General features: G+C 35.1%; 1 protein-coding gene across 4 annotated transcripts in view; it reads left to right on the forward strand.

The window, feature by feature from the left end:
• Positions 1–27,207, forward strand: part of CDH18 (cadherin 18) — a 499,122-nt gene that overhangs the window by 184,319 nt on the left and 287,596 nt on the right. For 2 of the 4 annotated variants that reach the window (XM_064427840.1, XM_064427851.1), the window contains exon 3: positions 20,991–21,076. The exons of the other annotated variants lie outside the window; for them this stretch is intronic. The gene's annotated coding sequence lies outside the window, so the exon portion shown is untranslated. The remainder of the gene's footprint in view (positions 1–20,990; positions 21,077–27,207) is intronic. 4 annotated transcript variants of the gene reach the window in all.

A 27,207-nucleotide genomic window follows, 5' to 3' on the forward strand; every position in this document is an offset into this window, starting at 1 on the left:
TTTTAAAAGAATCCATCTTAAGTATATAGGATTTCAGTAAGCAACATGCAATTGTTTGTTTATTTCTTAGTTTCCTAAGAGGACAAATAAATTAGTAAAAATTAAAATTATAAATTGATTTAACTGTGCAATAGCCAGTATTTATTACATAAGACAAGAAGACATGAAGAACTTTTACACACCTAAATCTTGTGTCTGAGGAGCTTCATAGTAACAATAATCAGCTGTGTGTACAAACTAGTTTTGTGTTTAATCAAGCAGCTGAAAAGCTGAAAAACTGCCAGTGAAACCTGTTGATTGGAAATTAAGAATAAAAATCTTTAACAAAACTTAGCATTTGGGGTTTTCCCCCCATGTCTCAAAACTGGGAATAAAATGCAAGCATAAGTATAAATTACTAATTCTCAAAAAATATTCTTCAGTGATATATTACTAAAGTTAAAAGTAATCAGAACTGAGCAAAGCAACAAAAGGAAATGTAAAAGCAATGTTTGCTGTTATTGAGGAAAAAATTGACAGTTTGATGATATTCTATTTAATTTCTTCACAAGTTTTTAGGTTTTGTTTGTTATATTTGGGGTTTTTTAAAATTGTGTTTCCCAGTGAAGAATTTGTATTTTATCAAAGAGTATCTTGCCCAGCACACTACCTTTTAACCAAGTAATGATTCAAGGAAAATAATCCATTACTGCTGCTCTGACTTGGCCTTACTCAGACGAATCATAGGTATTGATGAGAATGTTTTGCTCGTCTTTTTCAAAGGCCATGATTTTACTTGAGTTCCAATCATTCACTAACTACAATAATTAATGTTTCCTTCATGAGACTACAGAATGTAGAATGCAAGATATTGATGTGAATAGCCTGGCTTCATTCACTTAATTATTGTTGTATTTTATGCTGATAAATTTCAGCCAAGCATACAAGAACACACAGTCTTTACTAAAACTTTTAGAAACTGAGATTTAGGTTGTGTGTAGTACACACAAAATAAAGAATCTAACTGTTGCAGCTGGTTAGAGTATCAGTATAATTAATCTGGAAGATAAAATAAAATTATGGTCTGTACCAGTTTGGTTGCAGCTGTTACTAATCCTATTGCCAGCTGTGTATCCTTTGTAGCATAATTGAGGGTGTGCTTTCCACACCTTGAATGAAGTTATTTACCTAAGCCATACATTTGAAGTTCATTCTAGACTTGAATTGATGCATGTATCACATCTTAGAAAGTGGAGTACTCGCCTGGATAATGAAATGGTCTAATTGCATTCATTATCCTATTCACAGTTTGTCTCGGGGGAAAGCGCTACTCAGTTTTCTGGATTGGTTTCAAGATACAAGTGAGTTTTCTTTGTGGGTTTGTGTTTGGTGGTTTGTGTTTTTATCTTCTGTCATTCTTAATAGCTGTTCCTTCTTTTACTTAATTTTCCCTTCATCACTGTGAATTGCTTATTTATTTTAAGGTTGTGAGATAATGGCATATGAAGTACTCCTCCCAACAGAAAAGATAATTATCTTTGACCAAGCAGCACCTGAAGTTTGAAGGATGCTACAGTCATGACATCTACAAGTTGATATAAGTGTGTTTGGAACTGGAAGAAAAAATTTGTTTAGCTGATAAAGTCAGGAATATCAAGACTGTTTGGCAAACTGTATTTTTCCTACTAGAGCATCAGAAGGCTACCTAGGATGTTTTGTTTGTTTCAATGAATTGATTAATCTGCCTAGTGAGGTAAACAGCTATCTTTCAGAAGAGCTGTAAACTCAAAGGAGGAGAAAATAAGTCAGTATTTCACCTTTGGTCTAATGACAAGAAGTTGGAAACAGTTTAGAGAAATTTCCTTTTACAAGAAGAGACCAAGAACAAGCAAAAGCAGAGCTGCCTTATTTTTCCAGAATAGGAGTGCTGTCATCACACAGAAATGAAACCTGTGTTCTTACTATTTTCTAAAACAAGCTGATTACTCAGTGGTTGTGAAGAGTAATTTTCATTACCTGTTATTTTTATTATCTATTATTAGTTTTTTTATTAACACAAACTCTTTAAGGAAATAAACCAGTATATTTCTAATTGTAGTTTTAAAAATATTTTGCTAGGATGTTCCCACATTCTACACATTATATTGACAATTAATTGGAATTTATTTGATTGCTATAAATTTATATATTTGTGTTGATCTCTGTCATGGTTTGACCCTGGCACAATGTCAAGGCCGCCATGAAAGGTGTATTTCCAAAGTGGTTACTGTGAGATGTGACCCGGAAACAGAACAAAGCAGGCTCCAGCTTGGGAATGGAGGGAAAAACACAACATTTTATTAATCTACAACGTAAGAGACAAAAGGGAAGGAAAAAAAAAAAAAAAACACACACAGCAATCCACAATGGAATACCTCCAAAACACTCCTCCTCCCTCCACCCCTCTAACACTCAATCCCCTCTAACACTCAATTCTCAGTCCAATACCATCCTCCACACAACCTCTCCCCAGTTCATCAGGAAAGAGGAGTCTCCCTCTTGCACCATGGGCCTCCCCAGGAAACAAGTTGGAACATCCTGTGCTTCCATGTCACACGTGGCAGCCGCCTGAAGAGAATCTGCCGCGGTGACCATCTTCCTTCCATGTCCAGTGCTCTCACCACTGTCCATGGATCCAAACTGCTCCTTAGGTCCTTTTAAGAATGCCTTGCCCAGTTCCAAGAAGTGGCAGCCCCTCACCATTTGGGACACCTGTCCCCCCTATATTTACTCCCCTGGGGCCTGGGGGTCTCAGGAACAGAGATCCTTCTCTGCTGAAGGCAGAGGGCTCTACCACACCCTCCCCCTCTGTCTCTGTTCCCTCTACTTCTTCTCACAATGGCTTTGTCACTCCTGGCTTCTGGCCAACCGCCTCCCCCAAGGTGCAGTCTCTGCATTATGGGAAGATTTGGTTCCGTCTCGTGGCCATGTAAGAGAAAAGTCCAGCCAAAAGGCCACTCCAAATCATCTCCTCCATCTAGGGCACTTCTCATCTGTTGGTATTTCTTCACTCACTCAAGCCTTCTTCTCATCTGCCCATCCTCTGTCCCCTCTAAACTCTCAGCTGGGGAGGATCAGTGTTTCTTACAGCTTCCATTGTTTCAGCACCAACGGGGTTAAACCTTGGCTGCGGTCTGCCTACTGCTGGGCACCTTGCCCCCGCTTCTTCTTCTCCTGGCCACGGTGCCAGCACAAGATATCAAATTTCCAGCCAGCACAGTCTCTATCATTCTCTCCCGGGTTGGGGGGGGGCTGCCCAAACATCCCAGGTCTCCTCCACCCGTGCACCTTGCAGGGCTCCTGCCTCTCCCCACAGGCCGCATGGCCTCCCCCTCCCCTACCCAGACGCAGCTGGGCAGGGGAGAGGTCAGACTCCACTCACTGCCGGACTCCAAAAGAGAAAGGCCTCTGGGAATCTTCTGCATTTAACCCCTGTGTGTTCTCAGAGGCGTATCCAGGTCCCCAGTAGCCACAACAGATGCCAAATTCAAATCTGGCCACTGATTGCTTTGACCACAACTTTTCCAGAAAGTTCCTGGTCAAACAATGACAATCTCAAAAGCATTATTTTTTAATTCTGAAATATATAAACAAGCTGGTTGTTTTAAAGTTTTTAATATATGTTAGAAAAGTATTTTTTGCGTTTATACATGTTATATTCCAGTATGCTGTTCAAGATATTTCTTCCTAGATTTCTATTTTAGTTCAGTCAGACAATTCTTTAATTTCACTTATATTATTGTAAGTTTTTAATGATAATTATCTTCTCTGGATTAATGAACATATTATTGAATAACATTAACATATTTTTCTTTATTAATTTTTAATTAAAAACTTTACTTCAAACTCCATTATTTAGATTTTGTTCATTTTTCTAGAAGAATGCATCAAGCACATAAAAAAATTTTTACTGCTAAAAAAAAAAGTAAAGAAAAAGTGATATATATCTATTAATGAAGAATTCAGACTGGGTATACCTACAGTCAGTTAAAAGTGTGAAATTCATATAGGCTTAAATAGGAAAATAATTTGTAAACTCTTCAAGTGAAAGAAAATCTTTTCAGTTACTAATTGATATATCTTTCTTACCTTGTATATTGAATTATAAAATGAGAATGCTGATCCAATAAATTCATCTTAGATTATTTGAAATAACTTATTTTGCTTTAAATATTTATGACAGAATAAAATTCAGCTACAGTTGGTGGTGGGGAAAAATAAATAATAAATAGATGACTTAAGAAGAATTGCAATGAGTTCTTAAGTAGAATAGTTTTGTTTTTCTTTTAAACTTTTGTGATTTATTAGATTTTCTTTGAGTAATGCTAAGATCTGTAGTTGGGGTTTTTTTTCTCTGTTACTTTAGACACTGTATTGATATATTATGTTACTCATGTGCCATTTCATTAAAAAGATCTGAATTATTAAAATTCAAGTGAGAAATTATTAAACTTATTTTTTTTAAACTGATGTCAGAGCTCTGGAAAACAATTTGGATTACCTATTGCATTCATCCCCTATAAATTGTATAGTTATGGCCATATGGTCATACGGATGCAATCACAGACTTTGAATTTTCATTCTGTTTTCAAGTGTGCTAAAACTGTACTGACACCTCATATAGCTTATTTAAGCAAAAGCCAGGCACATATGGCAAGCATAGTGTGAAGAATGATTTTGTAACTAGTTCTCATGCACAGGGCTGTGCTGGGCTCAGTCAATCAACACTATCCCAGCAGAGTGGCAGAACAGGATCTGCACAGGGATTACACTCCATCAGTGTGCATTGTCCTACAGACTGTAACGACTCTTTTACTACTGCTATAGAAAATTAATACTTCATCCACACTTTCACTGCATGCTTCGGTTGCTCTTGGCCTGTTTTCCTTTCTAAATGTGGCTTAGCAAGGCTGCCTGCTTCTACTTGCCAGTCCCTCCTGAATTGATTTGCCAGTATGTAGTGAAGGTCAAAGTAAGGAAGTCTCGAGGGTCATTAGGCTTGTACGTGGTTTGTGGGGAAACTGGCTAATGGGTTGAATGTGGGAGTAGTTTTGCTGTTCCCTTGAGGGGAGGACAGACAGGACAGGACCTGAGCATCACACTTTCTGTTTGTACCAGCTAATCAACCAGTCACTGTAGTTTTTCTAACTACCCTTTCCGTGCACAATAGCTGCAGGCACAGCATACACATGTCATCGTCATAAAAATAAGAATAAATAGAAATCTGAAGGGAGAATAATTTAGATGCTTTTCTCTGTGAAAAAACTTGTTCATGCCATGTTTTTAGTGATGACTACTAATGTACAGATATCAAAAAGCTTCCTGTGCTTTTACTGGACACACCATGTAATTTTTAAAGAAAATAAGCCTACAGAAATGGCATGCTATAGCAATTTTTTTTTTCTGTCTTAAATAATGGGTGGCTGACCTACAGTTTCTTTTGAAAGATCTTTTAAGTATGCATGAAAAGTTTTAGAATGAGATGTATTTTGTAAAAAAACCAAAAATTTACCTAACACAATATAATTCTAGGGAGAGAAAAATTGAAGAAAGGGGGATCAGTAGCTAGTGAAAACCTCTATAAATATGTGTCATTCAGAGGCCGGGAAAGATATGTGGTATTGGGAGAGGAATTTGTCTGTGTATGGTTTGCCTTCCAAGACTGAATTCAGCAGCAGTAAAGCACATCTCAGAGAATCTGCCTCAACTATTCAGTTCTGGAATCTTTTCACCTGTTGTGAGGCAATACAGAATATCAGAACTGTAGGGGTATCATTGTTCTGAAATTCCTGGAAGGCAGAGCTAGAACTTCAGCTTCACAAGTTAAAGAGGTGTTCAGGGTCCAGCATGAGGATGTTTAGAATGTTTACCTAAAAATAATTTTTGCTGGAGAGGCTGGCTATAGCCTTTATTATTGATTGAAAGATGTAAGCAATTGGTCTGACCTGTTAGAGATATCTGTTTCCCTCTGCTGACCATTAAGGATGTCTAAATTACCAGCTGCTTAAGACATTTTAAAGATCTAAATTTTGTCAGATTAATCCATCTTGAATCTATTCAGCTATGACTCAAACAGTGTGTGTAAACATAACCCTTATCAGATCCTATTTTCCAAACCCTTTGAATGTGCTAGTAAGTGTAAGAATCATATGAATAAATCCAGATACTTAGTAAGATTATATTTAAGAAGTGCCTTTCTAAGATGAACACAGTACAAAATGTAGGAGCTATAATGGCAAGAAAATGAATCACTAGAGGAATCAGAAAAATTAACTCTACTTTTTCTTTTTGTTAATATTTGTACAGATATTGTCCATAGTTTCAGTGCCAGTGAGAATTTGGAGACATTGACTCTAACAAGTCTTTATGGTGCTGAGTTATGTGAACTCACAGGAGGTACTGTAATGTAGCCTAGGACTTCTACACTCTTATTAAAAACAGAATGAATCTAGACTTTGATCTTGCTTTTCTAACAGAGACACAATATTTTGTTGATTTCTCACATACTTTTTATTTATATTCTCCAGCTGAAATTTTATTTTTTCATAGTTTTCAGTGTCATGGGGTAAGAGAAGGACTTATGTTGGTAGTTTTCATATGGGGTTCACTATCTTGACAGTCTTTAAGATGAAAAGCATCCCCTTTACCATGCACATGAAAGTTACACTGTATTGCTATATTTTCCCAAATAAGTTCCTACTCCTTTATAAAAAATAAAACAGCAAAACAGTAGCAAGTTCTTGGCCTATAATTTTTGTATTCTTCCACAGAAAATGAAGAAGTTTTCAGGAAGAATATTGTGCTTAATAACTACACTTAAACTTTATTCCTACTTGCTAGTGGTATTCCAGAAGCACAACAGTAGAAATACAGGAGACATACTAAACAGCACAGCAATTCTTACAATTACTCAGACTGCTAATTAAAAAAAAACCTAAATATGTTCTCTCTCTACAGTCATCATACCTGCAGAATTATTTGGAATCATTGTGCTTGGAATTTGTAATCTATTATTTCAGAGAACACCAGCTTCCAGAGTGCATAAGGATTTTAGGGAAACTTTGTAAAAATTGCATTTGGGATGTCAACAATAGCAAATAAATTTGGAACTAGACAGAAAAGGTGTAATTACATAACCTAAATATTTATTTAAATATCTGTTTGAAGGCATCATTTTTTAAATGTGAGAGTCAATGCAGCAAGTCGTGGCAATGAATTTTTTTGCCATGTTTTTTCCCAGGCTTATATTATTTTTACTTCACATAAGATTTTTAATGAAAGTGGATGCCAAGCCACGCTACCTACAGAAATGAAAGGATGCTAAGAACATATCTGTTTCATTCAAAATTATCAGCATACTGTCTATGCAGTGTGGGAGTACTTGTTTTAAAATGTGTGTGGATGTAAACAGAAAACAGTTTGTTTGGCTTATTCATGTTTGTCATGTGATTTCAAGAGAGAAAATAGTAAAATGAAAAAAGTTTCCTCTGTCAGAAGACAGTCACTGGCTCTATTCTGTGCCCCTCTTGTACACATATCTTTCACAAATCAGACTTAGTACCCTGGCTGAGGTAATAATTCATTGCTCTATTGCTATATTGCATATCCCTGAGGAGGGGGTCACAAACTCTGCTCACAACTGAATAATAATATGGGTAACAGCAGTTGTTGCAAAATTTAATACATAATTAAAAATATTAAATGAGTACTGAAGGTTTGGTGATTTATTTCTTCCTTACAGAGTTCAGTTCTCACAATTTTGCAAAATATGAGTAAAACGTCACAGTAATTGAAAAGTGTCAGTAGCTTGCTGGGTACAGAAAAAGTTCTTTATGCTTTGAAGTTCCCTGAGTGCTGGTGCAGCACTTTGAAAAATTCCTTAATGACTGAGTAGCAGTTCTTGAACTAGTGATTTGGGAGTCCCCTGCAAGCACACTAATGATTCAGACAGCAGCATTAAATCACTTGCTTTAGTTTAAGTACTTCTTGAATGTACATAAAGTCTCACTTTATTGGGAATTGAACTAACTACCTGCAGTCTGAAAAGCAATAAGTTGTGCACTTAAGCAAAGGTGAATTACTAATAAAGAGTTTTTTCAGTATGTGCTTTTTGAAAGCTCTTAGCTCTTTGGGTAGAAGGATTGTAGAGCAGTTGTCAAAGCTTCACATGTTGGACTCTACCAGTCCTTGGAGAGATATTTTTAACAATTTTCAGGAAAAAAATTGACACAGAAATACCATGATAAAGGCTTTTGGAAGACACAAGAGGAAACACTTCAATAGTATTTCACAGAACATTAAATTTTCCTAATCTTTTCAGTAACTGCATTTCTTTTTTTTTTGGTTTTGGTTTTGGTTTTTTTTTGTTCTGACAGTGACTTTAGAATAAAATAAAGATGGTGCTACTGGTAGAGTCTACCTTCTGCCTATGATGATTTCCTGCATGTTTAACTTAAATATTGTTAAAAGGTGTCTGCATAATTTTGTGAATTTATCACCCGTGGGTTACACTGCTGAGTAACCATTTGATAAATACTTTATCTGTTTTAGATTTTATTGTTCTCAGTCCAGACCTACATCAGAAGTTCAGCCAAAAATATCAGGACCAGTTCATAGATGAGCTAGGATCTCCTGAGCAAAGTCAAACACAAGAGGGAAGCATACAGAAGGTAGAAGCAGGGACAGATGATCTGGGAGGAGTATAGAGGCAACATTTGAGCAGAGATGCAGTTAGGAGGGACAAAGCCTGGACTGAACAGAATCTGGTCAGGGATATTAAAAGACAATGAGAAGGATTTCAATGTGTACATAGGTGATGAAAGGAAGAATAAGGAATATGTGGGCCTACTGCTGAATGAACCTGCTGACACAGGACATGGAAAAGGCTGAGGTTCTGAATTCTTCTTAGTTTTACCTGGCAAAATCATTCTTCAGAAATCTTAATTACTGAAGTCAGGGAAAAGCCTGGTGCAAGGAAAATGTACTCATGGAAGATGATCAGGTCAGGGAATATTTAAGCAAATGAACATACATAAGCCCATGAGCTGTGATGGGAGTTTATGTTTGACCAAACTGATAACCTTAGATGAGAAAATTACAGTCTCAGTAGATAAGTATAAAGCACTGGGTGGTCATTAAGGCTACCTAGGTGTCAACTAGGTTTTTTACACTCTTTCCTGTAAGGTCCTCATAAAGAAGCTGACAAAGTATGGATTGGATGAACAGACATTGAGAAGGACTGTGAACTGGCTAAAGGCCCAGACTGTGGTGGCCAGTGGTATTAAGTCTAACTGGGGGTCAGTAGCTGGCAGTGAACCCCAGAGGTCAATACTGGATTCAGCCACTCTTACAATCTTTGTTAAAGATCTGGATGATGGGGCAGAGTGTAACCTCAGCTGGTTTGTTGATGTCACAACACAGGGAGGAGTGGATGACCAGAGGCTGTGATGACTTCCAGAGGAACCTGGACAGGCTGGAGAAATGGCCTGACAGGAACCTCATGAAGTTCAACAGGGTAAATGTGAGGTCATGCACAAGGGGAGGAATAAACCAAGGCAGTGTAGCAAGGAAGAATGCATGAGGGGGCTGATTAGCTGGAAAGAAGCATGGAAGGAAGTGTGGGACCTGGTGTATACAAAGTGAAACACAAAAGAAGCCCAAAGGTGCCCTGGGCTGCTTTAGGAGTGTCGTTACAGATAAACTGTGGAACTTGCACAACAGAGTTGGACAACCAAATAAATAGATCAATATAAAGGACTGTGTACAAATAGATATAAAGCAATACAAAGCCAACAGATGAAAGAATGCAGAGCTAACAGATACAGCTTATCTAGCTTATCTGGGAGAAAAGAATACACAGAAGATGCCACTGGTCACAGAAGCATGGAATAATTTGGAATGTTTCATTAGGAGTAAATACAAAACTGTCTTAAATATATGAATAAGAACTTTTTCTCTTAAAAATATTTAATTATTTTTAGGGTTTTGTTTTTTTTTTTTAATTTACATTGATTTAAGTGACTGTTTTAATAGTTTATGTGCACAGACATACCTTTTTCTGTTAGCATAAAGCTAGTAGCTTCCTAAAATTTAAATATTTCTTTTTATATTTCTGATTATCCTAAAACATCCATAGTGGTGTTGAAAGTGCTCTCTTGACAATCAATGTAGTTTTTCTTGAGAAAAATTCAGAAGAATATCTGATTTTCTGTGTATAGATGCTTATGTCTCAAACTAAAAAGATAAAAGATAGGCTAGAACATGCAGAGGCTTAGTATTTTTTCCATTTCTTTGGTTAGCTGGAGAAATAACAGTGTACATTTGTTCAATAATATTAATAGAAAGTAGAGAAATATTTCTTCTCAGATGTCTTTTCTTCAGTGAGTTATGTTCTAGGTTTATTGAAGGATACATTTGTAAACTTTAGAAATCAGAAACCATCCAAGACCATTCAGATTTTCTGAATAGTGTATGTCTTGTTTGCTGTAAAGGAGAGAATATTCCAAGCAAAATAAGTGAAGCAAGTGAATTTGCACTTTCTTAGAGGAAATTTTGTCTTTCACCTGATTTTTTTTTTTTTCAAATTAGACAAGAGCACTTCCCAATATAGGTGGGACAGTATGCTTATTATATAATACAAGAATTTCACTGCTTGTGATTCTCCTTCTCACAATTTAAGGCATTATGTGATGTCTGTAATGGAACAATGTCTTGCCTCAGGCTTGCAGTTCTTGTCTTCTTTGAACATGTCAGATTGAAGGAGAACATTATTTTTAATCAATTTTCAGATTTGACTTAATAAACGTTTAAGCGTTGAGTACAGGCTTTTCATCTGTCACAATTGCCAATCATCTTTTGTTTGTTACATTTCTGATTGTGGTATGCTGAAATTCCAAGGATAGTCTTTTAGTATCATCCCATGCAAGCCCCAGCAATAGTCTGAGCACCTCATGAGCCAAAAAAGGGAATTCAAGACAAAGGAAAAGGAAATTGCTATTCACATTTGATAGGTTAGAAAACTAAAGCAAAATCTACCAAAACTACTCATAATCGTACAACAGTAAATTATTAATCAGGCTACTCATCCCTGAGTTTTCACACCTCAAAATTTTGTTTCACTTGATAGAGAAGTCTAATCTTTTTTCTTTACAGTTTTAATTCTTATGTTACTGTATTTTTGAAATTTAAAGAACCTGCCTGAGGAAAAAAAACCTTTTTTTTTAATGTTCTCCTAGTACAAGGACTGTTGTCTTTGAATCTTTTTCCTTTTGCTCTTAAGACAGGCACAGGCTGCTATGCTCTTCTGATATGCAGACAACTACCGTCAGCACCATACACTAAATAAAGTCTTCAGCTGTTTCAAGTTCAAAGTCCAAAGCTGTTTCCTTTCCTTCAAGTCACAGATTGTTTTCAGCCTAGAGTCAATTTGTGGGAAATCAAAAATTGGGTTTTTTTTAACCTCACTGAACAGACCAAGACCCAATTACACTTTATGAAGATGAGATGTATGTCAGTGTGTAATTTAAAATATGCTGTGAGGCCTCCTGTGAGCTCAGAAATTATCTTCTAATTCATGGTTTAGAAAAAATGTTTGCTTCCTTTATCTTGGGATGTTTCTTTCTGTGCAATGAACATTATCAGACTTCAAGCAGTCTGAAGGAAAAAAGAGCTTTTGCCTCTATATATCCAAGGGAAACTATCTATATGCTATCACTCTTGATTGTTTGACAGGAATATAAGCTCATATCAGGTTTTGCTTTCATTACCATTCTCTGAAGAAAATTTATGAGGCTGCTATGGTGAACTTAAAGCTGTTCCTCTGCTTTCTATTTTGTTGTGTTTCTGCATAATACAATTAGATTCCACATCCTTGTGCATTTGCCTTTTAGTAAGTCTGGTTTTCTGTTCATGCTAGATATTTAGTTGTATCCTTTTGGTACTGTAAATTAAAATGTCACCGCAGACAGAAGTCTCAGACTGAACTGAGAGTAAGTAAATCCTGAATTTTAACAACAGAGTATATTTGTTTGTGCATTTGAGAAAATGTAACTTTCTGTACGTAAGCTTCACTGAATTTGATCAAATTTTGTTTTGGGAAGCTGTTCAGTGTTCTGCTAATAGCAGTATTGAATGTTTTTATTTTGATCTGATTTTGTTATTAAGGACTAAAGGTACATAAAAATTGATGGTGGTTATCTATACATGTGTGAGTGAAATTTGATTTAAAATAGTAAAATCTGTTTTCATTTTTCTCTTTTCCGTTTCATTAAGTGAATAAATTTTCTTTCAAATAAATTGAGATCACTAGTTGAGTTGTACTGCATGTTCGAGAACACTTTCCATTTACAATGAGCTGGAAACAAAACTGTTAGAAATCACTTGGGGTTTTGTGTATTGAAAGGTTAATTGGTAAGACACAGCTATGATCTATTTCAGCCAGAGATTTAGATAACCAATTTAGTATGGCTTCCTTGTAAATTAGATGTAAAGCTTTAGTAAGTGAAGGGTCACTTTTTCCAATGGAATTCTAATGTGATGTATAAATGATGTTTTTCAGTTTATATATAAGTAAGTACTAGTGAAAATGACCTTAGGACCATTCTAGTAAATTTTGTCTTCATTACAGACACCTGAACACTGCTGCCTATGCCCACATTATGCTTCCCGTTTTGCACTTCCAGGGGATGTTTGGGTAGACCATGAAGAATTACTTATGTAGTATGGATTTCAGTGGTTAATTGTTTTTTACATAAAGTGTTTAAGTGAAAATCGGATATTTCATTCAGGTCTTGAAATCATATTAAATTATGAACAAAGCATAATACAGATGTATTTAAATCTATAGGTGACATTTTAAATTCAATGTTGAGAATCAATGTGTAAACAGCAAAATGCTATTAAGCACTAAAAATTTAAGATGTTTGCTTAGAAGGAAAAACATTTTAACAGTCATGTTTAATTTCTATTTTCATAGAGTAATAGAATCATTAGGAGCATCAAATGCACCTCTGAGTATCATATCTACACATCCCTGAGTATCATATCTACACATTTCAAATATGCATGGTGACTCAACAATTCTTTTGCATTTGCTCCCTTCACCCTTTAATTTCTTTCTCCTTTATGCACCTTTGAATATAAATTTGAGTTTGTGTATGGGAACAAAACAGAAAAATCAATGCTGCTTCCCTCTCCACAGTGGTGGCAGAGGCAGAATTCAGGCTGGAATCTGTTCTCCTTTTGCTGAATAACAGAATTGCTCTTTAGTCAAGGAAGATTTTCTGATGCTACACAGGCTCCAAATAATCGAAATCATATATTTATGCAATACAAAGAGAAATAATAACATCAAAAACTGGAAAAAAGCAAGGCTATGTTCTTGACAAGAAAAGATCTGGTTCTAAAAATATAGCTGAAAAGAACACCTCTAGTAATGTAGCACTTTTTTCTGTGAATCAATATGTACATAAAGCTGTAGAGTCTTAAGTAAATACATTAAAATAATATTTTTTTTATACTTTCAGGATCTGATTTCTACTCAAATGTTTTTTATTTTATTGGTCCACTTGGCTTCCACACAGCTTTTCTCTTGAACTGCTCTATACACGATTTTCAAGAACCTCTTCTACTCACATACCCACTTCAGTGGTATAGTTGCATTTATATCCACCAACATTTTTTCCCTGATCTCATATAGTCAAACTTAATTGGTGTGGTAGTAGAGTTAATTTCCATATTTTATGAGTATTTCTATGGATCTTTACAGAAGCAGATATATGAGAAAAAAAATTTAAGAATGCCTTTTCAGGAGTGATTACAAAGATTAGATATGGTAAAACAAGAGTATTTCTTTGCTTCATTTGTAATTCTTAGTAGTGAAAAGTCTGCTAAATATTTAATGATTCATTAGTAGTTCTAAGTAAAAATTCTGAATGCTTCATTCCTTTTCAGTAAAGAAATAAAATTCATGTCAGTTCTCCATTTTAGAGGCTTCCATGCCCACACATCCTTATGAATATCACATGATAGACAGGTGGGATTTTCCCTATTAAATGCATGTCCTTAATTATAAAATATAAATAACATTTCATTAATAGAAATGAGGTGTATATTTAAAAGTGAAATATTATAATATTAATTTTATAATATTTATTTACAATTTTCACTTAATAAAATTTTCTAAAATAAGGGGGAAAAGTAAAAAATGCATCATAGGTTATTTAACTTGCAGGCAAGAGAGGAACTTTCATCATAAAAGATAAATATAAAGTAAGCCTATGTTTTATAGTTACTAATGCTCTGTGGAACTAGCATTGTAAGTAATAATTGTAAATGTGTTCTTAGATCAAAAGAGCTGATTAGTTCATTGTATTCAGCATTGGTGCAGTCTCACCTTGAGTAATGTGTACAGTTCTGGGCCCCACAATTTAGGAAAGTTTTGAAGGGCTTTGGATGCATTCAGAAGAGTGCAAAAAAGCTGGTGAAAGAGATGGAAGAAAGGAACTGCTGAGGATTTTGGACTTGTCCAGTTTGGAGAAAAGAAGGCTGAGTGTCTCTTTCCAGCTTCCTGAGGTGGGAAATAGAAGAAGGAAGTGCTGATCTCTCCTCCCTGGGACTCATGGGAATGCTTGTCAGGGTAGGTTTGCTCTGGACATTGGGAAACATTTCTTTCCTTAGGTGGTGGTCAACCACAGGAACAGGCTTCCTAGAAAAGTGCTTGATACCTCAAGTCTGTCAGTGTTGAAGAGATGTTTGGGCAATCTTGTTAATATGCTTTAATATTTGGCCAGCTATGAAGTGGTCAGGTAGTTGGACTTGATCATTGCTGGTCCACTCCAACTGAAATACTCTATTGTGGATTTTGGGTTTTTTTTTTCTAAATCTGTGTTCATTAGTTGTTTTATTGTCAAGCAAATTAGTAAAATAAAGTCAAATTTAAAATCTGGCAAGTTTTTATCCTAGGTATATTTAGATGTTTCTTGTAGTACCACAGTATCATTATGATGTGATACCAGCTGAAAAGTGGCAAGCAAAGTTCAGAACTCATTACTGTTCAGGATCTCAGGTATCCATCATATCATTGTGCATTTGAGTATAAAAAAATTGTTCATTAGGTTGGCTGAAAGTATGCATCTAAAGTGCAAATTGAAATATTCTTTAAGTTCTTCTAACAGCATCAAGTTACTCCTTGCTATAAGTGGAAACAAATGGAAAGAATCAGTTGCCCCTCCCTGAACTTTGGAAAATGAAGGATTTTAAGTTCCCTCACACTCATTTGTGTCTAATTCAGCTCTGCATTTAATGAAAAAACTTATAAAGGGAAATAAAAGAAGGAAAAATTGTGCTGATGGAAGTAAAAATATAGCTATGAAGAAACTTGATCTTCATTTTCATGGGGAATATTTTCATATCAACTTTGCTTTCACTGGTATTAATGAAAGAATTAAAGACTTCAACTAGAAATCTATCTATTTAACAGATGTAAAGGAAAAATAATGTTAGAAAGTAAGAAAAAAACCCATATATATAAAATCAACCATTGTATATTTTGTATCACTTCAGCTTAAAATCCTTTCCAGATCTGTGAGGGTACTGTTTTGAACATAGGCTATAGTTCAGGAGATTATCCTGTAAATGCATTTAGCCTGATAAAGTGTGCCAACTATCTCTACCTGTCATTGTTAGCATAACCATGTTAGCACATGTTATTGATCAAGAGGCATTTGAAAGGATTTTCATTCTTTTTTTTTATTATTTCACCTTTAATGACATCAGACTGTTTTGTTTTTAAGATGTTTGCCCTTTTTTTGGTTAGTTTAGTTTTGTTTTGTTATATAGACATCTAACTGGTGTCAATGCCACCATTTAAACATAGTTCCATGTTGGTGCTTAAGGTCTTCTTCTCTTTCCTTTGCCAGATGGTAATAAACCAAATATTTGGCAGCAAAATTATTTAGCTTTTTACCTCAGTAAAGTGAATTTTTGTGGTTTTAGTTGTGCCTTGAATTGTTTGAGAACAAGTAATTGATTATTGATTTTAGTTTATAGGTAAGCAATAGCTGAAGACTTTAGTCATTGTCTCTGTTGTGTCCAAGTTTGCTTTATTCTGTAGATAAAGATATGCCAAGATATTTATGAGTTTTGATCTCTTTAGGAGTACAAGAGAAAACTCAGATTTTAAAGCTGTCTTTTCTAGTTTTTGTTAGCTTGGGGATATACTTTTCATCTTTGTTCTGGAAGGCTAATAGTCCAAATTCACAGTGGTTAAAAACCTGAGCTTTAATGAAAGGGTGGATGACCCTACTAGCTAGTGAGGCTAGTAAGATCTCACAAAATCAAGATAATAAAAAAATAGTTAACTGTACTCCCATAGTCTGATTAACATTGTTACCTTCTGGGTGTTTTGTTGTTTGGAGGGTTTTTTTTTTTGCTTTGTAGACATAAATTCATTATGAATTTAATCAGGCTAGTTTTATTCATAGTATTTTTTGTAACTTAGAAGCCATAACCTGACATTTCACATGATACAAGACATTGGAGAACTTGTAAAATAATGTATTTTTATTTTTCTTTCTACTGAAACCTGTAAAGGATGATTTCCAAGAACATAGTACCACAATGATGCTTGATGTTATATGTAATTCATAACACAACTGACCCAGTTCTATATTTTTGTTAGGTTTTTTTCCTTTATTTTTAATTTATTTTTTTTTAATCATTCTACTTAGTATGTGTATTTGGCAGAAATTTCCCTTAGGGGAGCTCTAGATGTCAGTAAAATTCAAGTTTTCTGAATGTTAGGGTACAAATTGATCAGTGATTATTTTAACCTTGGACACAATTGTGCACTACAGCAATAAAATGACTGGAGAAAGGAAAGCAAAAAGTTTTATAAGGGCAAAACCTTTCTGACAATAAATATAGATCTTCAAATGTCAAGAGGGACTAGACAATCCATGGGTTTCTTTCAATCTAATATCATTAGGAATAATTACTTTATATTTTTCTTTAAATGTTTGGCTAATACAGATCCATGTTTTACTGAAGGCGTATTTCTGAAAGCACCGCAGGCAGAAAACATTAGCTTTTAAAATTTTGACCAAATGCAGTGTCGTGATTTGACACTGGCCAAAATCCAGGCACCCACAAAAGCTACTCACTCACCCTTCCCTGCCACAGTGGGACAGGGGAGAGAAAAAAATTTCATGAAGGGTTCATTAGTTAAGATAAGGACTGGGAGCGAACACTACAAGGGTAAAACAGGTTTAACTTAAAGGTACAAAGTGAATTTTTTACTAACAGAATCAGAGGAGGAAAATGAGAAGTAAAATAAGGCTTTAAAAACAATGTTTTTTCCCCCAAACCCTTCCTCCTTCCCATCAACAGTGCAGGAAGACAGGGCATGGGGGTTTTGGTCAGTTCATCACGTGAGGTTTTCTTTCACTGCCCAGGCAGAGGAGTCCTTCTCCTGTGAGACTGTGGGGTCCCTCCCATGGGAGGTAGCTCTCATCCCACATGGTTCCAATCTCACAAGCAGTTAGTCCAGCCAAAACTGCTGCAGTGTGAGTCTGTCCCACAGGCAGACAGTCCTCCCAAAACTGCTGTGTAGTGGGTCACTCTTCCACAGTATGCAGTCCTCCAAGGCCAGGCTGCTCTATGCTGGAAGCAGGGTCCTCTCTCTCCACTGAGTCTCCCACTGGATCACAGCCTCCTCCAGGAATCCATCACTCCAGCATGGGCACCTCCCCAAGGGCTGCAGGTGGATCTCTGCATCCCCCCCGGATCCCTACGAGCTGAAGGGGCACAGCTGCTTCACCCTGGTCTCACCACAGCCTGCAGAGGAATCTCAGATCCAGCACCTGGAGCACCTCCTGCCTCTCCTTCTCCACTGACCTTGATGTCTCCATGTGGTTTCCCTCACATGTTCTCACCTCCGCTTCTTCTCTGACTAGTAGAACAAAAACTGTGTGCACTTTGTTTTGATTTTCTTCTTAAATTTGTAATCAGAGAGGCATTACCAACTTCAAATCTCAGCAAATACCATAAAACAAATAAATCCGATGAAAATACTCCAACTACTGTAACAATACAAAGTATTTCTATGAGACCAGAAACTGCTTTTAAATATGTGCTCTTGTTCCATGAAACAACTCTTTTGAATCCCTTCAGTATTTAAAACAATAAAAAGAAAGATGTAAGTATGAAGAGATCTGCTCTGTTGACATTCTTCACCTAAATATTGATTAAAAGCAATATTTAAGCAATATTCTTCTATCAAGCAAGAGTTATTTTCACCACTGTCTCTCCATTATCTTGTTTTCAATGAAAATCGAAAATGTTCTAGCACTTGTTACACTTGTTATCATGAAAATGTTCTAGCACTCAGATGAAAATAGACTTTGGCTGAAGAGACATCAGTTAATCTTGAAACTTGAAAGACTCAAAAATTGTTATCAAAGGAGGAATAAGAAAAATTGTGTGAGAATCCATTATATTACCATTGAAAAAGTAATGCAAAACCCTCAAGTCATGACCACTCTGACTATTTTATAAAAATAGCTATAAATAACAATTTGCTTTATTGGTAGAAGTGTGATTATTTTAATTTTGCAAACTATAAGTACACAGTTCCTAGCTCTTAGAGAATCTTGAATGATAGCATAATATATACTATTTCTATTATTGTGACTGCTGGATGCCTTGTTTTACCTTCTGTATCATGCATTGGTTTTCATGTATTTAAATGAATGTGTGGCTATATATTTTGTTCTTGAGAAACACTGAAGTAAAAGACTTTGAAGCAGCTATTGACAGAAAATAGTTTCCTGGCTTCTTTCTGCCTACCTACATTGCCGGCTTATAAGTACAAATGAAACCCTGATTAACCTTTTTTAGTTGTTTTTCATTTCTGTCTTGCCTTTTCTTTTATTACTTTCATTTAAATACTTTCTTCATTAGTTTCTTCCACATATACCACAATCAACCTCCAAAGCTGAGTTCACTTAGATTTGTTATATACATATTCCCTTCAAGCAAGCTGTCTTCTGTGTTGTTCTTATTTAACATAACTTGTGTTGGTACAGATAAAAAAAATAATTTGAAGAAAACAGTAATTCCCAGGATGATTAAGATAAGAGGAGTATTTTAAAGTGAAACTGAGAAGTTCAATACAAATTAAGCTGAAAATGCAAATTACTTTTTTTTTTTATTAATGACTGCTGTTTTCTTTTAAGTTAGTAATGAAGCTGTCACAGAATCACAGACTGGTTTCTTCATAATGAAAAAATATTTTTGTAATGGTATTGATTTTTTTTAGGACTGTGATAACTCATGGTTTCTGTTTCTAACTTAATATCAAAAAAGTTTTTAAATTTGGTATTTTTTTCTGAGAAAACTTAAAACATTCTAACAATAATAATCACTTCAGTAGTTTAATTTCTCTTGATAGTGCCTGCTGCTTCTTCACTGCTTATATACCCCATTTACCTTTCTTAAAATGTGCAATGAGTATTAAGATGCACTTAGGGGCTCTGCTTCCTGAATTTTACATTGTTATTAAAATAAAGAAAAACATAACAACCTTATTTGTTACTTGGGTTTTTTATAATTATCCTCAGTAAATCAAAAATTATAATGGTGTGCAGGAGTGGGAAGTGTGGCAGTTAAATAGCTGCTCTTGCTTCGTTTTGCATAGAAACATAGAATGTTGAAGGGTTGGAAAGGACCTTAGAGATCGAAAAGTGCCAACAACTCCCACTACACCAGGCTGCTCAAGGCCCTGTCCAACCTGACTTTGAATCTTGCCAGTGTTGGGATATCCACAACCTCCCGGGACAACCTGTTCCAGTGTCTCATCAGTCTCAGAGTAAAGAATTTCTTCCTAATGTGTAATCTAAATTTTACCTCTTTCAGTTTGTACCCATTACCCCTTATCCCATCACTACAGTTCTTGACAAAGAATCCCTCTCCAGTTTCACTATAGAGAAAAATATTGGAATGTTGTTGTGAGGCTTCCACATAATTTTCTGTTCTCCAGGCTGAACAGCCCCAACTTTCTCACCCTGGCTTCATCACTGGAGGTTCTCCAGTCCTCTTATCAACTTGGTGGCCCTCCTCTAGACTGGATCCAACAGTTGCATGTCCTTCCTAATCTGGGGACACTAGAACTGTACACAGTTCTGGAGGTGGATTCTCACAAGAGCAGAGGAGAGAAAGAGAATCATCTACTTTGGTCTACAGGCAACACTCCTTTTAATGCAGTCCAAGACTCCATTGGTTTTTTGGGCTGTAAGCACAAATCTGACTGCCAAGTTTTTTTCAGAAATGATGGATAATGGCTTAGTAGCTTTGTATGCCAACTCCCTCAGGACTTGCAAATTAATCTCATTGGGTTTTATGGACTTGTGAACATTGACGTTCCTTGGTCTTGAACCAGATCCTCTTCTACAGCGGGCTTAGTGTTTCCATTCTCCCAATCCCTGCGTTTACCATTCTTGACATGGGTGGAGTGGCAAGAGCACTTGCAGTAGAAGATACATAAAGAACATATCTTTATGATATTGTTCTTTCTCTAGAATTTAAATGAGTAAATTTTTTTTTTAGACTCTTGAATGTTTGTGGTAAATGATGTTGACACATTTTATTTTAGGAATTTGTGAAATCATAGTTACATACACTACACGTCTGTTAAAAATCTGCTAAGGATTGCCTGATAGGAATATTTTTATATAGTGGCCTATTTATGAGCTTCCTTGCTGATTGCATTTTAAAAGAATGTCTCCCTGCACAGATGCCATTCAGTTTTCTAATTTACTTTTAAAAAGGTAATCCTTTTTAGAGATTTATTTGCTTAAGATAATGAGGTAGGATTACAGCAGAATTAACTGCAAGGCTATTAAGTGTTTGTTTTTTTTTTCCTTGGGTCTAGCCTTATGCTTTCAGTTTGAAAGTAAGCTGAGATTTATTTTTCCTAGGCTACAAAACAAATTCAAGACAAGAAGACAAAAAGGCAGCTAAGGTAGTAATTCTTCTGAAGAATTAAGACACTGGTGTCTTTGAGGTATGTTTGTTTTGGAAATGTTGTTAATTATTTATTAATCTTGATGCTATGTATGAGAGTAATTGTGAGTGCTTTTGAACATTAGTGACTTTTTCACATCTTCAGATGTAATTCATTTGAAAGGAAACTCCAAAATTCACACATATATATATATATGGGATTTTTAAAATAAGTATGGGAATTTAGTTGTAAATGTGCTTCTGTTTTATCTGACACTATATTTCTAGAAAATTAGATATATCCACCTGCAAAGTTAAAAATCTAGAAGCGTTCTACGTTCTTTTTGATTTGACAGTTGCTACTTTATTTATGTGCCGTAGGTACTGAGAAAAATTTTGAAATAAGAATGTTCAGGAAAAAACTGTAAAAATTTTATATGCAATACTTTGTACCATATTTTAAACACTACAATAAACATTTTTATCAGTTAGATGTTAAAGAGAATGTATAGAAATAAATTATTAATAACTCCATAAGGGAGACAATAGAAACTCATCAGTAGGTAGACTAAAGATAAATGGAAGATAAATTCATCACTGACTTTTCACAAGTTTAAAGATAGCCTATTTAACATTGTTTTCCAGTTTCAAAAGGTTTGAACTCAGTAAATTGGATTCTACTTTTGTAAATGTACTAGCAAAGCTTGTGGGGAACTAAGGAAATGGAGCTGATGCTAATTTCATTTTAGGTCTAGTTATCACTTAGCATATTCAGGAGCTTAAACAGGGAAAATTACAGTCTTCAGACATTCAAAAAGTACTGGGGCCTAGAAAGGATTATTTCTATTACATTTGGGAAATATTCTTTTGTAGTTTATTTTTCTTGGTATGCTTTCCATCCCTAGTTTTCTTTTTCATTCAATATATTGAGTTTCAAAGGATTTTTTTTTTTTGTCCTAGAGGGTGTATTTTCTCATAACAGTAAAACCACAATTCCTCCATCTTTTATTACTTCAATACTCACCTGAAGCTTCTTCATTTTTCAGGAGGTATATTTCACCACCATAAACTCTTGTTTATTCTACATTCTCACCAGATCTGTGTAATTTTGTTCACATTTGACCTGATAGAAGTAGCATGTAGAAGTTTGGCTAGTGAGACAAACATCTCATGGTTGTTAGGTTCTGCAAGTCTATAGTGTGATGCACAGATTTTGTCCAAAAATAATATTCTGCTAAGAAAACCTCAAAAACACAAACACAAACTCAGTTTACTCTTGCCTCAAAGACAATATTTATTTTAGCTCTCTTTAAAACCACACACCTGCTCAAGACTGTTGACCTCTAAGATTCTTTTTTTTCCTTGCTTTAGATGTTCAATGACAGGTTTGAAGCCTGAGAAGTTGAGTTCTGTAAGCTATCTTTGCGTAATATCATTCACAGTGAATAGATTCAGATTTTTTCCCTCCTAGCATTTGTAACCACAAGTACCTCTCATTTATTGTCAGTCTTTTTCCCTGGAGAAAAAATATTTGAAGTACTGTAATATATGGCAAGAGGGAAATCAGCAAATATTCACATATTTTACCATACTATTCTTTCATCTTTCAGCGTACCTAAATTTTGTATTGAAGAAAGGAATTTAAAACTGTTGTTGCAAATTTGATGAGACTCTACACAAGTGCCAGTGACATCTGGGAAAAGTGTTTTTTAATAAATGAAAAATCTCCTTGGCCTTTTCCTGACTCCCATTGAGACACATACTTGTTCCTCAGGGCACAATTTGTCTTACAGAATGTATTTGATTTGTAGTTTAAGGATAGAAGCTCATCATATCTGTGTTAAATACATGTAGCTTTCAGAAGCATGGTAAGGCAATATTTTTTATACTGAGGTATGAGGATAAAAAAGTGTAAAAAAAATAGATCTTACTTCACTAGGTTTGTCTGAAACAAGATACCAAGTAAAATATTTAATAATTTTTAGTCAGTGCACTTTAGCTTCAGATCTATTTGTGATATTGATGTATTTTTGTCTAGCCCGACCCCTGAGTGTTCCCATGCATACAGTGTTTGTTATTACATATTTGTTTAGCCTTTATAAAATCTTCACTTTCCCTCAGTTATAGAGAAATAATTGAAAACAGTAGACAAAAAATAGTATAGTATGAGGAAAAACAAAAGAAGCAAATCATGTCTGCCCTTTCTCATTCCATCTGCCAGATTATTTAATCTCACTCAGTTTAGTATTTCTGTAATTTTAGATGTTATGAGATGGACAGGTTAACATCTGATTTCAAATGGATTTTGAGTGGATTATTTAATCTGCAGTTCAACATTTCTGACTCTTTATAGAAGTGTAAACATTGTCTTTGGTGGCAGAGAAGTCTCTGATTTTCCCATGCAAGAGCTTTGCTGTGTATAATAATCAGAATAAAGGAGAGGTAGTTTAAGTAGCAAACAATTGGTGTACATATGTGTGTGTATATATACATATACATACATATATATATATATATCAATATAAATATTTATTTATTTGTTTGTTTGTTTGTTTATATATAAAATATTTCTCTGAGACCCCATGTTAGAGTTAAAAAAATGAGTTTATGGTTATCTGAAGCTATACTTCCACATCTTCTCCTGTTGATACATGCCTTGAACAAGCAGTGTAAGGAACTACTAATAAAGTCCATACTGGAGCTTTGGAAATAGTTAGCTCGACTGATTTAATAAACCTGAATGATCTGAGTAAGTAGAAACTTGCAAATGCCACAGAGGCTCTTTACCAGATGACTGATATTTCTGTTTGTAGCTTTCTATATATCAGTTGGTTGCTCCATGCCTAATAGTCCAACATAGATTTTTCTGTTTTAAATCCAGATATCCAATTTTGCTTCTCTGATTTAGAATGAAGTTACCTCATCTACCCAATGATCTTATGCATATTTTGCCTTTTTATATGGTTATAAAAACATGTACAGTTTTGCTAAAGTATTGAATGCCTACTGTATTCTTTTGGTATATTTACCTTTCAAAATTACTACATGAAATAGTTTATACATGGAGCAGCCTACATTTTCATGCTGTTTAAAAGCCTGACTTGATAAATGCAAATGAAAGTTTCAGAGCTACCTTCAGGTGTGTAATTATGATGGGGCTAAAGGAACTCAGCCTTCTTGCAAGTGTTGCTAGATGTTTGCCTTACTTTTCAAGATAGAAACCAAGAAATTAATTGCCTAGAGTAATGTACTTTGAGTCAACCTTGTATTTCAGCCTACTGCAAGACTGAGTAGTATATTACTTCCTGGAAAATTCAGAAATATTTCAAATTTTTTTGACTGTTTTGTGAAACGGAGCTGAAAAATACTTTAAATCAGGAAGTTTACTGAAGTGTACAAAAAACTGTCAACCTAAATTTTGACTATATGAGCTTTTCAAGGTTTTCCATTCTGAAAGTAATTTAAAAACTGAAATTATATAACAAAAAAATTCGGTTTCTCTTCAAAATAATTTCTGGCTTCAAAATCAGTATAAACTGATCCATATTATTCTCAGGTTTAAAAGTATTTGATTTCATTTGAGATAATGTAAAAGGCAGAGGAATTAATAGAAAAAAAATTTCACACTGTATGTCTTGAGAAAAGACAAAATATTTTGAGACCATTTCATATTGCTTATGTGTGTCAGAAAATATTATTAATTTGGTTGTAACAACCACAATATGCAAGTGTTCTTGAAAAATCATTAAAATATTCAACCACCTTGTCCAAATATGTGAGAAGGATTTCAAAGCAAATTTCTAAACACTAGATCAAAACTTAGTGAAAGTCAGTCAGCACTATGACTTGTCTGAATTACAAACTGGATTATTTGGACCTGTCTGCAGTTTTCTTTTGTGCAACCATTCTTGTTTAAAAGTACAAAAACTAGGTATTTTGTGAAATCAGTCACAGCTCAAAGTAGCCTGTGTGCTCCCTTTTGGAGTCATAAAGAAAATCATTGAATACTCATCACATTGCTTTCCTTTGTCAACTTAGTGGCAGGTATTTCCATTCTGGGACTAAAATAGCAGAAGTACAGGAGTGCATGTGAAATGTAACAGCAGGAGGAATCAGGAAGAAGGGGAAGAATTAATTGTATCATGTCTTCAGTTGATGGAAGTAGCATAAGATTCCAACCTGAAATGGCCAGGAGGTCAGCCTGCCTTTGTAGCAGAGGTGTATCTTCAAGCAGGGCAGAGGGGTGCAGCTTCACCTCACTGGGGGTGAAGTAGCTGCCAAGGGCAGCCAGTGGTTATCCAGGTCCCCCCTGGCCCTTGGCAATGGGGCACAGCCTTGGCTGGGCTCTGCTGCAGAAGCTGTACCCTTGGGAGCATCTTGAGAGTGAAGGGCAGGCTTCTTTCTCAGCTGCAAAGTGTGCATTGGGTGTGATCTGATCAGCAGAGGTCAGTTTGTATACAGGAGTTTGATTCTAATTGGCTACCACTGGCACATGCCAATCTGTGCGTCTGTGCTTTCACAGTCTTTGGATTAAAGAATTTATTTAAAATAATTTTTTTAAATAATATAATTTATTTAAAATTTATTTAAACAAATCCAAAAAGACACAGATATTCAGATTTCTATTACCAATTTTTCCTTGGCCTATATAACTCAGTGTTTATTGGTTTTCAGTTGCTCCAAGGAAATTGCAGGAAGTGAAAAAACTACAGATATTGGTGGTTTTTTTTCTCTTTCAGAATATATGGGAGCTGCTTAGCAAATGCCACTAATAGCACTTGAATTCTAGGATATACAAATCCATAAACGTCCCTTTTTACCCAAAATTTTATTATTTCCATGTTCTAGTTTTATGTATTTTCTGGCAATATGATTTTTTCCCCAGCAAATAATTGCTTGTGGTTTTTGATGCTTGCTTCTTACAGTTATGGTTGGGATTTCTTATACTACTTTTTTATGAAACAGCTAAATAGTGTAGTATAACTCTTCCAAAATATGGATTAAAAAGCATGTTTCCTCTGATGGAAAGAGTAGTTTTTCCTTCTCTTTCTTACAGTGAAGTGAGTTTAATTCTAAAAGACATTCAAGTTCAAATAAAATAATGTTTAAATTAAGTTGTAAGGTTGCCTGAAAAGGAATATGGACTACCTTTATTTTTTCCTAATAATCTAAAATCACAGTGTCCAGATTTGCCACATGCTCTGGGGAATTTTTTCTATTTATTTTTAATGGATCAATTTTTGAATACTGAAACTGATCAGTCCCTGCTGTTGAGATAATGTTCCAGCCATCTATAGATAGCACACAATTAACTTGAGGCAAAAGAGGGAAAACCAGAAAGGAAATATATACTAGACACAGGACATTTCTCTGTGTTCTGTATTCTATGTCAGTTTTAATGGGTCTGTAATTAGGTCACAGGACTGATTGATATCAGCACTTAGCTTCCTAGGTGACATCACCCTCTGCTTCATTACCTAATGGAGATTAAGATGTTGACATATAGAAAATTCTGCTTCCTGGACTGGGAAAAGTAACTAATTAAACAAGCTGCAGACTTGACACTGTCTGAATTATTTACCAATATACCCACATAAATATATCTCCAACTGGTGACTAATAGGAAGGAAGGAAGAACACAGAGCACATGAGGAAACAGACGTGTTTGCAGTTCATGCGTCTAGTTTAAAGAAATTATTTTATAAATAGTCTGGAACAGGACCCGTTGTGAGCAAAATGATGGTGCATTTAAAATTTTTAGGTAGAAAAACTAAGTCAAAATACTGTCAAGATCCTTTAAGATTAAACAAGAAGACAGATGTTATAATGCATGGTCAAATGGATGGAAATCTTGGCATGATCCAAAGAGCATGTGATTCAAAGAGATCAACGGAAATAAATAATGAGATGAGTTTCTTATATATCTATACATAGAAAGCTCATAAATCCAGCAAAAGACACAGCTTAGAATGGTCCTTAATTTAAAAATATTTGCTGTGTTTTAAACTGAACATACAGTGTAACACTGCAAAACACAGCAACAACCTTTCACTCATCCTTATAAAATGTATTGTGATTGAGGTGCTGCATGTTGCAGCTGAAAGAGATTGATGCAATCATTAGTGCTTTTTATTATTTTGTTGCTAGAGAGCCTCTTCCTTTTTCTTTTTTTACTTCCTTTCACTTTTTGGA

Source organism: Passer domesticus, chromosome 1 (genome assembly GCF_036417665.1).
Source record: "Passer domesticus isolate bPasDom1 chromosome 1, bPasDom1.hap1, whole genome shotgun sequence".
Taxonomy (NCBI): domain Eukaryota; kingdom Metazoa; phylum Chordata; class Aves; order Passeriformes; family Passeridae; genus Passer; species Passer domesticus.